Source organism: Corapipo altera, unplaced genomic scaffold (assembly GCF_003945725.1).
Source record: "Corapipo altera isolate COAL_440 unplaced genomic scaffold, ASM394572v1 304, whole genome shotgun sequence".
In the NCBI taxonomy this organism is placed as follows: Eukaryota; Metazoa; Chordata; class Aves; order Passeriformes; family Pipridae; genus Corapipo; species Corapipo altera.
In genome coordinates, this window is record NW_020885050.1 from 101,038 (window position 1) to 117,250 (window position 16,213).

Here is a 16,213-nt window from a genome sequence, read left to right on the forward strand (position 1 = left end):
GGTGGGAGAAAGAAGAAAAAGTTAAACATTGGAAATGTAAAACGCTACCTCAGGCTTTGGTTCCAGCAGTATTCTCTGTTTACGTTCTCTGCTGGGAGAAGCCCAGAATTTCCATGGTAGAAAAAGCAGCAGTAATTGCTTCATGAGCCTGGGCTTGTCTGGAGGGGCACGACGGAACTGCCCTGCTCTCTGGAATCGACCAGCATCCACGTTTTGCAGATTCCAGGCTCAGGTATTGCTTGGGAGAGTATGCAAATAATGCAATTATGAAACTCTGTATTTTGAGCATTATTTAGCATAGGAAGAAATTCTTTGCCTCTGCTGCCCTGGGGCCCGAATCGTGTGTTCACTGACATCTCGATGTGCTCTGGCGTTCTCGCTTTGCTCGCACGACACTGACATTCTCCTCTTCGCTTGACAGAGAGTTATTTGCCATCTTTTTTCTAAAGCACAGAGAAGATCTTGAAGGTTTGGAGAATTGCCTGAGGGACGTGAGGGACCCAGACTGAATGGGGAGCGAGTCTGGAGCCTTTGGGCTGGCTGTGATGCTCCGAGACGCTGGCAGGGAGGCAGGAAAGCGATATGTCCCTGCCACCCGCCACTCCAGCTCTCCTTGGGCCTGGCACTGAGCACCGGTCAGCCAGTCAGCACACGGCTCCTGTCGGCCCTGCCCTGGTACAGACCTGGCAGCATGGCTACTGCCACTGCTTTTTTTTTTTCTTTTAATGCTTTTAAGTGCCTTTTAGAATTGACTCTTACAAAAAACTTGCGTGTTTTAAGGCTGCCCAGGATGGCACAGTGTATTGTAACCCTGCACAACATGTCCCAGTTCATTCTTTATTCTCCAAAGTAGCTGAATATGTTACAAATTTGTGGGGTTGAGCAAATGTATGGGACCAATTTGTGTCACCCCCGCAATGGGAGCGTGGAAGGGGTGCCTGTCCAGGTCCCGGCGTCCCCTCTGCGATGTGCCTTCAAGACGGCAAAACTCCCTGGAAAAGGAGCAGCACTCAGTATGGTTCCCTGGGGACTGTGAAGTCCAGAGTCCATCAGGCTCACCTTAATTCGGGTGTGTAAAGCTGAAGCGCAGGGTTCCCGAAGCTGAAGCCCGGCCACTGTTGCAAGAGCCCTGCACCTGCAGAGAGCTCACAGGGCTGGGGCATCCCCACGGTCTCTGTCGGCTCTGAGGTATCTCAAGAGCAATAAGAATATTGAATTTTGACTAATTGCCTGCTGCCCATGTGATCCCAGAGTATAAAATATTCTGAATGGTAATAGCAAATACTGTTACTAGAAGTGCTGTTGGTTTTGTTCTGCCTGATGATCCATGGCTGAAGGAGCAGTGGGGAAGTGGTTGCAGACTGGTTTGAGTGCACTTCCCCATAGCAGCTCCTCCTGCCCTTGCTGCTACTCTGGCACCTGGGGTTGCACCAGCTCACCTGGGGACTGAGGCATGTTAATGCAAGGGGTTGGGAATGGCAGGGAATGCCCTCTTGGGGGCAAAGCATTTGCCAAGTGCTCAAGCAGCCAGAGCATCTGTAAAATCCAGAACATCGGTGTCAGTTCACATCCTTCATTTCAGCAGTGGTGTGGTCTGCGAATCCCTTACCTGGGAGAGGCCTGTCCCACCTGGGTTTGTCCACCAATGAACTGGGTATCCATGCTGCCAGCCAGTGGTACCATGCTTCCAGAGCCTGTCCCTCCTCTGGGCCACCAGCAGGAATGAGGGGAAGGCCACTTCCTTTGAAGAAGAAAGAGCTCTGCAAGTGAAGTCAAAGGGAAATAGAGTTTGCAGCGTGAGAAGAGCAGAGCAGTAGTGAAGTGTTCATACACCTGGCTGGGGTTGTTTGGCACGTGGGGGCGGCTCCTCCCGCTGTGCCCGTGCTTGGGGTTTGAGGCTGATCCTGAACGAGGCAGAAAAAATGAAGAAGCACTTCATTGTGGGTTTATTTTGTGAAATTAATGAAATTATGGGCTTTGTTTAATGTGCAAAGCAGGAACATGCTGCTGGCGTTGCTTTTGCAGTTCCTGAGTTGTGTGCTGTGAGCAGGCTGGGGACTGAGCAGAATCAGAAGGTTACCTGCTGGTCCTGGCAACTTGGAACAGAAGCAGGAATACCTGCCATGCTGTTCATGCTCAAATACAGAGGGATTCCTCATCTTCCTTTTTGGGAAAACCTTTTTCCCCCTTCCCTTTGGTTCATGTGGGCACTGCTGAAAAATGGCTGATTTGGCAGTTCAGGGCAGTTAGTGTGTCAGAGTACTGGAAACAGAGTGGCTCGTGTAAAGCACAGCCAGCAGATCAAATGGAGGGTCGGGGATAATGCACTGCCCTCCTCATTTGTTTTTGTTTTCCAAGTGAACTCGATTGAATTAATTAACTTTTTTTACACTTAATGATAGCCTAAAGAAAAAAAATTGCGTCATCATTAGTTTTAGCATATTATACACAAAATATAAAATGGTCGTGGTATTTAACCACCTGATTGTTTGCCATTAGCAAACCTGTCAAAGTACTGCTGAGTATTTTTGAAACTCTCTAGAGATTAGTTTGGAGTGGAAGTGGTCTGATAGAATTGGTTTTTTTTACTGTGGGACACCTCTAGGTCATCCACTAAGAGTGAATTGTGTAAATGACCATAGTTCAGCAGCTATAGAGCAGCTCGGAATCCTTTGTCTGTCTTATGCTTAACACAATTAAAAAAAAAGAAGGATATTGTAGATTGCTCTGGGAATGTGGGAAAATAAAGTGGAATATTATTTCCTCCAGTTGATGGTGCGCTTATCCTAACCCGTGTCATCTGTTGCAGCTCATCCTTGTTAATCATATATGGTTACCCTGAAGTGTAGTATCAGAAGAGAAAGTGGAATCCGGTGTGTGGGGAGTAACAGGTTGGAGTTTTTAATTACAGCACCCTTCTTGAAACGGGAGGGAGTCATCAGAGTGCATTAATTCAGTTAGTATTTACCTTTTTATCTACAGGAACACCAGCAGTAGTGGTAGGTACCTCTGCATCATATATCTGGGTTTCTGACTTGCCCAGCGCTAAAATACTCGCTGGTGTTACACAAGTTATACTTTGTACCTCATTTTACAAGGAAAATGTTACAACAAAGTCAATTTACAAAGTCAGTCTCAGTCTCTCTGCCAGGGCCTGGCATGTACACACACAAAGGAATTGGTTCACTTGGCAAATGAATGGGAACTGAGGAGATTATATTTTGTGATTGAAATCCTGTCATCTTGATCTCAGGTTTGCTGCTTCCGAGGGTGGCTGTTGCATTTGGAAGAGAAAAATCAGGGAATTTAGGTGAAAAATTAAAACTAGATATGAAGGAAAAATTAGTGCCAATCAAAGCGAAGGTTTTCTGCAGGGGCAGTGCCTGAGAAAAAGAGGGAAACCAGTCTGTTTCCTGCCAAAGCAGTGATCACTGTGGGGAACAGTGTCCCCAGGAGAGTGGGAGGGGGTGGAATTACTGCGGTAGGGGGGAAAGAAAAACCAAGGCTTTGTGGATGTGGTGTCAGTGCTCTGCTGTTGACAGACCACAGGAGCTGTTTGGCAGCATACAGCCTTGGGGCGAGCCAGCCACTGGGGAGCCCCGGAGAGCTGCACCTCCTGGGAGGCCGTTGTAGTTCCGGGGTAAAATGTTCCTAGAGTTACCTAAAACTCATCTTTGTGTTACCTGAGAACTAGTGAGGGAGCCCCACAATGTTGGTGTGCCCCACGGGAACATTTGCACACCTCTGAGATTCCCGAGCTCTCAGTCTTCCTGATCACACCACTCATGTTGGTGCCTTCGGACTTAATTAGCTGCTGAGTCACTGCAAGCCTGTGTCTGCTATTGAGTGAAGTCCCTGGGTTCCCAAACTGCTTTCCTTCACAGCGAGGTCATCTGGAACACCTGCAGTGTGAGTCGTGGGGAGAGGAGCCAGCCCAACAAAACGGTGAGGGAGCAGTGGAAACGTGGACTTAACTGGTTTGGTTCACAGAAATTGGAATTGAGAAATGTTGAAAATAATGGCAGGAACGGAGTTTTAACTCCAGCATGTGGCAGTAGCTTTAGCAGGAGGTTTTGTCAGACACTGCTGCTGAGGGGGAATATGGACCTTTCTGTGTTCTGCAGTGTGTTCCTCACTGTGACATGTGTGAAGCAGGAGTGATGTGGAAGGATGAGATGTGTTTTCTGGAAGAACATCTGGGCAGGCCAGACCCTTGCACTATGTGTCAGTGTTACATACAGTGGTTCTCTGACACTGGGGGCTTCTTTGCCTTACAGAGGTTTGTGTGGCGATTTTGTTTCTTGGCTTCAAGCATCAGGCTGGTTTGGTCCAGAAAAAAGACTTCCAAAAGTTAATGCCTTACCAGGCAGGGGGAGGGATGCTGGATTGAAGAGGGATGCAATGCCCTTGGTGGTTGTCTTTCTCCAAAAGTTATCTGATGTAAATATTACGTTCTCTGCATAAATTTATTATAGATAATTGACTGCATCTTGCTTGGAAATGGGTACCAAAGGTTGTTTTATAGCTTCTGTGTAATTGAAATTCCAGGAGGAGAGGCCTTTGTCTTAGAAACCACATTTGAATTACTTTTTTATTGTAGCGTTAAAGCAATACGTTACAATGCGAGGGGTTCAGTGTGCACGTGTGTCAGTCATCACCAGATTTCCACAATCACAGTGAATAAAGGAAACTCTTGGAAAAGCGTGTCAAGCTTTCCCTGAGCAGCGACGATCTGACAGTTGCATTGACAGCCCGTGTGTTCTGACCTCAGCAGAGCCCCCCTGGCACAGCTCAGTGCCCGTGTGGGACCGTGTGCTCTGCCCTGCAGCCAACACAGCTCGGGCTGTGCTGCCTCCTACCCTCGGCACTGACCACCTTGGGCTGCAGGAAACCAGCACCCCAGTGTGGAAGTGGGGAAATTGTAGAAGCCTGTCTGCAGGGAGGTTAATAATAACAAGCCACAGTGGCTGGGAACAGGAGTCATCTGGTGCTGCCAGGGTCGGTGGCCCCAGGAAGGGTCAGTGGCCCCAGGAAGGGTCAGTGGCCCCAGGAGGGTTGGTGGCCGCTGGCACAGGCCTGGGTGTGGAGTGTGGGAGCTTTGATGTGCTTCCATAGAAGGTTCTAGTTTTACTCACTGAAGCTCCTTTGTTTTACAGAGATCTTGATGCAGACGCCCTTTTGGATTTCTTTTTAATAGTGTGTGACCCTTCATCTTTGATCCCTTGACCTGCATTACTTTGGTAACCATTTCATTTTTTTAATTTCATTTCATTTTTAATTTTGGTGTGTAAGCTGTAACATTTCATCATTTTAAACTGTAGTGTTCTTTGACCTCCCCAAATGTCTTTTTTTTTTTTTTCTATGAGGATGGGTAATGTTGGCTTTTCTTGAATAAACATTGTTTCAGTTGTTAATAAACTGTGTAATTTGTGTTGGTTTTTGCTTCTTTTAAGTTCAACAGTGTGTATGTTGCCTGTATAGTATTTTACTTTTTTTGATCTGTGTTCTCCCAGTACGTAATCTAATTTATTTTCATATTTATGTACATCTTTGCTTTTCATTTGCATTTTTTCTACAGTTCTTTTGTTCAGTAAAACCCATGGCCCGTCCATGTCCCCTTCAGTCACATTTTGATAGCCTAAAGTAACCATGCGAGTATTTCAGATACTCTTAGGAATGAGAACTATTCTTTGCTGTTGAAATTTTGTTCCCTATCCTGAAGATAACTTTTCCTAAGCATCAGCTCCAAACTGATAGCTGTTTTAATAAAAGATTAGGCTTTAGACCAAAATGAAAATCTCAATTGAAACTCAATTTGCATTTATTTTTCCATTATCTTTGGAGCCCAAAGGGAAGTTATCGATGCCTGGAGCTGTGCTTTAGGCACGGCTGTGCTTAGGGAAGCAGCATGGGCTGTACGTGGGATGGCAAAGCCCCCAAAGCTTAGTAGCTGATTCTTTCCATTTTCCTATTGAAAGGGAACCAGTGGATAAGACAGATTTTGGCCAGATTCTGTTTTTATCTGGTAAATGATCATGTGAAATCCATGGAGCACGGCCCACTGAAGTACAGATTACTTTTTAAGTGTCTCATTATTTTATTCTCTAACATTTAATGCTGCAGTTTTCCTTGCACACAGATGAAGCTTCTAAATGAACACTGAAGTGGATTTAGGTCTTCTCAGAGCCTTGTTGATGCTTATAAATATATCATTCATTAGAACTACAGATTAAAATTGCAGCGAGCTGTTCACATAGTCCCAGTGGGCTCTGCCAGTGCCTGGCCTTGGGAGGAGCCTGAAGCCCACCTGAACACCCAGCAAGCTCTGCTTCCCTGTCTGGGGGTTCTACTGACCCCCAGGGTGGAGACTGAGCTGCCTCCTTCCCTGTGAGTCCTCTGAAAGGCCTGGGGGATCAACCCCAAGTTCTGTGTGAGCAGTAGGGATTCACTGTCATCACCAGAGCATGGTTCAGAAAAGCAGTTGGTTTGGATTGGTATCCCTGCTTGAGAAAGGTATTTCCAGCACTGATCTTTGTGTTTAACCACAAGATCCCTGTTTTTAAACTGCCTTTGTGTGGCAGAATTTCCTGTTAAAATAACATGGCAGGTCCAGAATTCACAGAATTCTCTGCCCAGCACCTCCATAGTGGTGTGTGAGTTTCTCTGACCCCATGGCTACAAGCTGTGCTGGACCATCACAGCCTACATCAGTGCTTGAAGCATTCACGTGGTTTCTTGCTTTCCCCTCCTGTTCCAAATTTTAGCTATAATAGTTTTTGGAGACCTGGAGTCATCAGTTCTGATAAACAGACTGCTGCTCCTCATCAAGTGTGTCTGGGATAGCTGGAATTTGGCTTTGGCTCTGGATTTAATGGTACCTGTCAACCTGATAAGAAGGATCCTCTAGAAATCATCTTGAGCTATTTCTCCAGTCTCCAGAAAAGGGTTTTTAAAACACAGTGGAAAAAATACTTATTTTGCTCAAGAAAGCTCCTTGAAGACTGTTTTTCTCCTCCTTGTAACACATCTTTTATGTTGGCAGCAGTTAGATGTGAATGCCTTGACTTTCCGGGGAAGCAATTTTTAAAAAACCTTTATTTAGACGTCTGGAAACTGAAGGGAATCTCCCTCCCTGTGCAGAGGGCTGGCTGGCAGTTGCCTCCTGCTAGAACAAATAGCAGGGAAAAAGAAGAGATGGAATAAAAATGTTTGTTGGGAATTGGAGTCAATAATATAAAAACAGATGAGCTTAAAATATGGTTAGAATGTCTTGTTTCTTTTTTGTCATTTCATGTTTTGTCATGTCCATCCTGCCTCCTTTCATAAGGTAAGCACCCTGAGCTGTGGAACTAGCTGGGTGTAGCTCCCAAGGTGGTGGGGTGACAGAGTGGTGCATGCTTTGTTGTGATCTTTCCACGTATTGTGTTAGATGCAGATGTTTATTAGCAGAAATCAGTGTAATAACATGGGTTATGCCTGTTCAGCTGTTGCATGGGCTTCCAGGATGCTTGGGAAGGGAGGAGTTAGGAATTGTCCTCAGTTTCTTGTATAAAAACCAGTAAATACTAGCAAGAAAAGCTGTTTTGTTGACCCAGCAATAGCATTGCCCCAGTGTAAAATCCATCCCCAGGTTTCTGCTGCAGTGCTGCTGGATACAGCAGGAACAGCAACAGCTGACCTTGGGATGGCAAGAAATGATGGAACTTCATTCACTTTACTGAGCTTGTTTTTTACAGAGCAGGAACTAAAATACACACAAATGCTGCAAGATGTTTGCAAAGCAAAACATTTGTCTATTTAAATATTGAGAGAATACTCTATTGAGAGATTTGCTCCTGCCTATGAGGTTTTTCTGTTACTCAAAGCCAGAATGTTTATAACGTCCACTCCTGAAACAAGTCTTAATTTTGAAATCTGTGCAGTATCTTCTGCTGCTGGAGGCTTTTACATGCTGACCTTAACCAAATGCTGAAGGGTTGAATTGAAATCCCTGGCACATGTACAAGTGTTGCATGTCTTGCAGTTCAGGTAATGCAGCTGGGGTTGGATTAACGTAATCTGCTTTATTCAACCTGAGAGACACCTGTGTGTACTGCTCTTTTAATAAAACATACTCAGACAGCAGCAAATTGCTCACTTTGGCCTAGACTACTTTCAAAACTCAGATTTATCAGTCAGCATATGCACACTGTATTTTCTATTAATACTGAAGCTCATCCAGAGGTGCAGGATGAAGGTACGGAACAGGTCTATACCCCCCGCCCAGGCCTATATCTGGGAAAACACAGATTTCTGTGTAGTACCTTACTGTACACAGTAAACTAAGCAAGTGGCAATAGACCTTACTCATGTTTCATGGCTGGTGGCTTCTAGGCACAGATCGTGCTGCTCTAGTGTGAAGGGGAAGGGAATTCCCCCTTTCCAGCAGAGCCCGAGTGCTGCTCTGGCCTCGCAGCAGGGCAGGGGCCCTGGCAGCAACTCTGTGGGGAGGTTCTCCCCAGGCTGGGGGTGAATTTCTCAGGCTTGTCACCCTGCTTGCTGCTCTGGGTGTGCATTGGTTTGCTGAGTCCTTAAATTTAATTATTGCTCCTGCTTTAATCTCTAACTTGTCAAAGCGCGTTGAGGTCTCTGATGGCTGAGAGGGTGAGCTGGTGCCGCTGGGCAGCCGGCCCTGACCTGCTCCTGTGCTTCTGCTTTTCCTCTGCTTCAGAAGTAGAACTGTAGCACTTGACACCCCACATTGGCTTTGTGTCTGCTAGAGCAGGGTCCTTTGCCTGTCCCTCGCTCGTAGCTTCAATTCAGCTCAGAAAATGCTCAGTGTTAAACATGTGTTTTTATTTCTCCTTCAGGTTTGGCTTGTCTGCTTTTCAGCTCTTCTAGACATTGGAAATTCCAGTTTGTGTTTATTTTCTCTGGATTCCTTCCCACAAGACAGAAGTGAATTCAGCACGGATTATTGGGGAGAGCCTTGGCTGGGAATAAGGATAATTGCAGTCTCTGGCTGCGCCACAGTTTCACTGATGATTTCTTTTAAGTTACTCACCTGCACTGTTATCTGTTTCCTCAGCTGTAAAATGTGGGTAATTACCTCCATTGTAAAATGTTACAGGGTCTGCTGGTAATTATATGAACGAAGCGCTAATTACAGTGATTATCCCTTGGACCTAGTCTAGATCTGGCTGATGTTCCTGTTGTGATGAATGTATGAAACAAATACTACAACTTGCCTTTCTCTGTTCTTTGGAGGGGCCTGGAAGGTGCCGGGTTGTGTGTTCCTGATGAAAGTTCTGCTCTGTCACCCGGGTCCATCTGTTCACTTCCTGTCCACTCGGCCCTCACACGTTGGCAGGGTGGTGGGCTGAGGAGAGGCTGAGGAATATACTGATTCAGTAGTTTGATCCATGTGTAATTTGATAACCGGGGTTTATGCTGCAGCTTCACTTTTTCTCTCGTGGATGTATAGTAGGTGGCAGCTGGGGAACAGTGCTCCTGAGGTACCTGTTGGGTTAAGGACAGTCTGGGCTTCACTGTTCCTTAAGAAGTTCTGACCTTGATGCCAGGAGAGGTGTCCTTCCAGCTGTGAAGATAATTTCCCTCCTGTAAAAGGCTACAGCTTGCAAGACTTTATTTTCAAACATTTTATTTGCCTTTCTCTTCTCCATTTATTTAGGACACATTTTCTTTGTATCTGGGAATAGCTCCACTATTCCCTGAGCAGGGCTGGGTAACGGAGAAAGAACTGATATTCTTCAAGGTAGAAATGAAGTGTTGTCATCTGGAAAATCCTGCTGCTGCTGCCTGGATGGTGCTGTAGTTTCTGATGGTAGTAGTAAGTTGTGTTGTACATTAGTGATGGGAGTCTCCTGTCCTACCCAGCCTTCCCTGACACAGACCTCGTGGCACAGTAACAACAAAAATCATGCTTGGTGCATCTTGCTGCAGCTCTGCCTGCTCTGTTCTGCCACGTCTGCTTCTCAGCTTCCTGGGTTCTGCAGGATGGATTTCAGCCCTTGCTTCCAGTCTCCACACACCCTCTTCCCATCAGCCTCAGCCTTTCATTGCCCTGGAAGAGCAGCTGTAGAGCTCAGTTATGTCTTCAGAATTTGGTAGCTGAGTAGCTCTTCCTTTCTCAGAGTTTCATGAGTGCAGTGAATTTTTAACTTCCAAGAGGAGGGTTTAGTTAGAGTCCAGGATGATGGTTTGGAAAGGCTTTGTGGCAATGGAACGGCAGTTTTTAATTGCAGTTTTGCACCTGAATTTTCCAGACTAGGTGCTCTTCTCTGACAGCTTCTGTGATTGATTCTATGGCCTGTTCTTTTCCATGACAGGATACTCATGTACTTCAGGGATGGGAAAAACATGCCATTCCCGACAAGTGAAAACGGTCATTGCCAGGCAATTAAGGGTATGGAAAGAACTTCCCTCTCTAGGTGGAGGAAGAAGCAAATGAGGGATTATCATCCCTCCCACTATCACTCTTGCTTTAGAGCATGTAAACTAGAGATGGGTGTCTGTAGTGTGTCTGTGCTTCACCTAATGCTCTTCTGCCAGACTTGTTTAAAAATCCTGTTCATTTGAGAAGCAAACAACTTGATTTGTTCCTGCAGAAGCATCATCTATTCAGATGAATTATTCTGGTATGAGGGGCTTCAAAAGTGAATGATGCCACACATTCTTGCTGCCCATTGCACAAGTGAACTGATCTGTATGTGCTCTGCAAGTCATATGCTGAAGGATGTTAAATTACTGCATAACCTGGAGGGTAATCAGTAATTCAGATTTTAGATTTATCCAGCTCTAATTTTGCAGCATCCTTGCAAAAAGTAGGAAGGTGTATGATAGTTGGGATTTCTGTATCTTGGCACCACTCTGAATGCTGTAAATCAACAGTGTAAGTAACATGCATACTTTTTTTAAAACTTAAATGTTTAGTAACATAATAATTATAAACTCTCTCAAATCTTCTCTTAAAAATGAGTACACTGGTTTTCATCGTGGTGCAAAGTGTTATGTAAAATCATTGTAACTTCTGATAAAAATGTTTTTAAGTATCTGAATGAAAATGCAGCATCACTATGAAAGTAGAAAAAGTGTTAACGTGGATGTGCTGCAAAATGAAGGTTTCCCTAGTTTTGAGAGCAGGTTCTAAGCACCCCATGGGGGGCAATCGCACACCCCAGGGAAGGAGTTGGGGTGCAGTTTGTATTTGTCAGGGATTGCTACAGGAAATCTGCTTTAGCCATGGGTTTTTACTTGGTTTTGTAGTTACCTGTCACTGCTCGGCTCTGTGAGTCAGTCGGTTACGGACGAGCAGTCGGCTGGGTTCGGGCCGGGCGGTGCCCCCGCGGTTGCCTGTCCTGTCCGGGCGGTGCCGGTGCCGCGGTGCTTTGGCATCGCCTCGTCCCCGCCGGTGCCGGGGTGCGGGGGTGCCGCGGGCGGCGCGGGGCCGCCGGCTCGGGCGGCTGCAGTTGTCCGTCCCTGCGGCATCGCGGGAGGAGGAGGGTTTCCAGCGCGGCCCGTTTCCAGCTGCCCCCGTGTCTGTACGGACGCGGAATCCCCACAGGAGGGTGCTGTGAAGGCACTGAACGTGCAGGTTTGCGGGAAGACCAGGGCTTGGAGGAGACAGCGATTGTAGGGCAGCCACCGGCGTGGCTCTGGCGAGGGCAGCGCCTGAGCCGCCCCGGGAGCGCTGCGGGCGGAGCTCGGCGCTGGGCTCGCAGCATCCCGCTGCCTGCCCGGGGGCTCCCACGTCTGGCTGTCGGAGCACAAGTGATGGCAGCGGGAATGCCAACGCCCGGGTGCTGCTGGGTCGAGCCCGTGGTATCTGCAAAGTGTCCCAGGGCTGTTCCTGTGCCTCCTGCTCACAGCAGGTACTGGGACCCTTCCCCATGAGCGTTGGCCGTGGCCCATGGGTCGTGTGACTTCTTGACTACGAGCCTTGGGGCCACCCAGCTACTTTCCTGTCTGTATATAGTATATTTAGTCTGCACAAGCAGTAAAATGCATTTGCTTGCAAGTAGAGCCTCTAAGTTCTGTTCTAAAATACTTTGTAAGTTGGACCCTTTTATTCAGTGTGATCAGATGAGAAATAATGGTGAGACTTCTCTTTGGTTTCTGGCTGTGCAACTTTTCTTCCAAATATTTTAATCAAAGGTATGATTCCTTTTACATAGTACATGCTCATGCCAAAAAACTTCTCTGACAAGGCCAGTTAAGCAGCACTTCCAAGGGATTTTCCCTTCTGCTGGGTGCTGCTTCACCCTGAAATTTTGTGATCTTTTTAAAGTAAACAACCCTCTACCCCAGGGGCTGCATGTGTCTGCTCTGCCCCTCACTTCCTTCTGCTTTTTGCTTTTTAAATAACCTTTTGAAACCAAGTAGAAAAAGAAACTAAAGTAGAGACTTCTCTTTGAGATGACCTCTAGGACATTTGGGGGGATTCAGTCTAATTCTGTTACATGGAGTGTGGGAACTCTGATGCCTTCCTTTAATGGCAGCAAGATCAACTGATGGAGCTGTGGTAGTGGGGGAGTGTAAAACTGGCTGCTTAGTACATGAAGGTACATCACTCTGAAACTCAGGACTGGGATCTGTGTGCGAGTCCCCGTGGGGTTCCCTGCCAGCCGCGGGGCATCGCTGCACGTGCCGGGTCAGTGCCGGGTCAGTGCCGGGTCATTACCGGGTCAGTGCCGGGTCAGTGCCGGGTCAGTGCCCGCGTTTGGGGTTTGGATGAAGGACCGTGTCTGGCAGCGCTGGTGCTTTGTGTTACCCTGTGGTTTCGGCACTCATCTGAAACTGCATCACCAAAACCTTTTGGTGGGATGGGTGATCCTGAAGCTTGGCTAATACACGCTGTGGAAGGGGTGCCTGGCGGGAGCTTTGCCTCAGCACCCACATGGCAGGACCGAGCTGTGTCCAACGCTGTTAGATCAGCTGCAGGCGCTTACAAAGGGACTTGGATTTTGGCCCTGTAAAGGGAGACATTCAGCTTCCGGGGGGAATTCTGCCTTGGCAGTAACCAGCCGTAGTTTGGTGGTTTCTGTTACCAGGCAGAATCTGTTTGGATGTTAGAAAATTAGAGCATAAATTCCTGCAGCAGTCAGCTGTGTCTGCGTCACCTCCGTGACCTCTTAACTGCTGCTCCTGTGAACAGTTGCCACTAAACACAGTCAATAACCCCCTTCTGCATTCCATTGGATCGTCTCCTCCTGCCATCTCAAATGAAAAATAAACAAAAGAGCTTAAGCGTGCAGTGTGCTAAATAGAGTAATAAACTGTGAAAATATTTTATGGGGGAATCTGGGGCAAGAGCTGTCAGCAGGAGTGAGCTGATTGGAGCTGCAGCAGAATGGCTCTGGGAGGCGGGCGTGGGGACAATGAAGGGAGATTTGTTCAAATGTATGTCTGCTTTTGGTTTTTTACCCCTTTCTGAGTAGTTTTAGGAAATCCCTCCCATCCCTCCCTCCATAAATGGGTTACCTCTGCACATCAGGCGGCCTTGGCTCTAAGTACCTGCTACGCTGCTCCTGTGATGATTTGACTTTGCCTGTTTAATGTAAAACAGGTTTTAATCTTCTCATTTAGATGTTTTAATAGAAAGTAAATGTTTAACTTGCTTTGCTGTGGTATCCAGATCTTTAATCCGTGAGACTGTTTTTAATGAAACGAGAACGTGCTTTTGTTTAAAGGAGGTGTTACAAGCACGGGTGATGCTGTGGGCAGTGGCGTTGGCATGGGCTATCACAGACCCACATCAGATATTTTTGGCACTGGTGGATCCTGGGTTCAGGGATGGTGGGTTTATGTGCAGGGGAGAGCGGTGAAAACCCCATCTCAGGATAGTCTGACTGTGGGAAGTAGAGAAGGGTCTGTAACAGTGCTGTAAGTACAGTGTCAGTGATTCCTGCCCCCAAATTCAGTCATGGCTTTTCCCAGAGATTTTTTTGGAGTCGTACCTGTGTTCTGATGATGTTACAAGGCTGTTGCTGCTCCAGCGAGGGAGAGCCAAGCAGAGCTTGTGTACTTGTGAAGGAAACTGCTAAGTAGGCAGCGCTGGGTTTGGTGCCTGCACACAAAAGGGGGGTTCTGCTCTTCTGTAGCCACTTAGCTTGTTTGTGATTTAATTTAATTTGTTAAAAAAGGCATTTGTGGCTCCAGGACACACATAGAGCTGGCAGAGTAACAGGCCAAAGTCAAAACTGATCAAGGGATGGAACACACAGTTAATGTAGATAGAAACCACCTGGGGGCAAGCCCAGGCACCTGTGCCCGCTTTGGGGCAGGACCCAGAGCTCTTTGCCCCTTCAGATGCATATTCTGCCCCAAATTAAAATGGGGATTTCTTTAAGGCTGAAATTTCAGCAAGTCTTGGAAGCCAGAGAGTGCTGCTGAAGGATTTACCTGTGTGTTTCCCAGCAGCCCGTGCTGCCAGGAGGGAACTGCCATTCAGGGCAGCTGGAGGCAGAGAGGCACCTACAGGTGCTCCATAAACACCACTTCCCCCCTCGGAAAGCCAACTGCGCTGATGCAGCTTTGACTGGGTAAATAAAGTGCTCTGATTTCCAGGCCTGTGTTTTAAATTGTCGAGCTCTAATTATGTAAGTGCCAGTGTTATAAATAGCGGGTGCAGCTGGCAAGCCCCAGCCATGGTGTGCCAAGGCGCTGGCGCTCGCTAGCGAAACTGGGGGCATGGATCTCTCTCTTTGCTGTTTTGGCTTTTCCCTTCATGCTCCGTGCTTTCCCCACGTGGGCTCATAGGGGCTGGTCCCCGTGGCCAGGCTTACCATCCTTCCTGGGACAGGGGCCAGCTTGGGGGCAGGAGCATCCTGCGGCACCTGGATTTGTCCCTGGTCTGTGTGTCAGCCAGGCTGTGTGTAAAAGGCAAAGAGAAGAAAACTATTGGTAAAATAATAAATACTTCAAAACCATTCACTCCTCCAGCGTCATTACACTTCAGGGGCTGGTGCTGCATCACAGGCGTGTGGAAAATGGTGTCACACGGGGTGTCCCAGCAGCGTCTGCAGTGAAGGATTCACTGTTCTCCACAAGATGACCGGGGAGAGGTTGGCGTCCATCCATGGGGAAACAGCTGCTCCATCACTGTGCACCAGAGGGATGAGTTGGGTTTACAGCATAGTTACTTAAATGTTTAATTTTCTGAGTTGTAGTTGTTCTAATTAAATGAATTTGAATGCTTTTTAAATTTTTCTTTTTTTCTTTGATTTTTTTTTTTCCTCTTTTACCAGAATCCTAGTACCCCTAGTACCCCTAGTGGGTCATGGGCACACCAAGATGCTGGGACACTGCCGGGGTTGAGAACAGAGCCATGTGGGGAGGGTTAGGGTGTGGGGGGAGACAGAGGTGGAGGTGTTTGCCCTCTTTGTAGGATCAGGTTGAAAGGTGTCACCAAAATAATAAAAGTATTATGAAAGCAATCAGGTATGCATTACCCACTTGGTGTGTTAGAGATGGCTCCTCCCTGTGCAAGGCCAATCCATTCTGAATTCATCCCCCGGGATTTGGCTTTAAAACATGTTCGCTGCCAGCTGACAGAAGAGTCAAGCTCAGATTTATTACACTGGCACCTGCAGTAAAAAATGACAGATGATGAGAATGTATTTAATTATCATTCAGCGCCACATCTCTGCCTGCTCCGGTCGCGGAGCTGCAGCTGTTGGCACACGCTTTAGTTTAAAGTCAATGTGCTTATCTAGAGAGGGGCCTGGAGGAAGCGGCCGGGGAGCCGGCAGCTCCTCGGGGCCCGGCTTGAGCAAACGCGGATCTCGCCACGCTCGCCCGCGGTGCCTCGTTCACGGGCCCTCCCGCAGCTCCCGCTCCGGGAAGAAACAATTCCCGGGAGCGCCGGGCAGTGTCCCTGCCTGGGCAGTGTCCCTGCCTCGCCAGCCCCTGCCATGGGGGGCCCCGTGGCAGCGATCCCGCGTCCCAAAGGAACTGCGGTTCGAGCAAGGTCAGAGGGACACCCGGGACTGCAGCAGCGGCGGGAACGCTCCTTCCCGAACCGCGGCTCCTCCAGCGCTCACGTGTGTGAACAGCTCTGCTGTGGGTGTCGTGTGTGCCGGTACATGGACGTGTACATGTGTGCACGGACACACGTGCACACACATAGGCACGCCCGTGCACACATGGGCACACACACGAGCATACAGGCACACACACAAACACACACAGAGACACAGATACGTGCACACACACA

General features: G+C 47.7%; 1 protein-coding gene across 9 annotated transcripts in view; it reads left to right on the forward strand.

Moving 5' to 3' along the window:
- CAMTA1 (calmodulin binding transcription activator 1) overlaps positions 1–16,213 on the forward strand; it is a 224,746-nt gene that overhangs the window by 27,080 nt on the left and 181,453 nt on the right. Inside the window, exon 1 of one of the 9 annotated variants that reach the window (XM_027668699.1) lies at positions 5,155–5,240. The exons of the other annotated variants lie outside the window; for them this stretch is intronic. The gene's annotated coding sequence lies outside the window, so the exon portion shown is untranslated. Of the gene's footprint in view, positions 1–5,154; positions 5,241–16,213 lie in introns of those variants that run through there. 9 annotated transcript variants of the gene reach the window in all.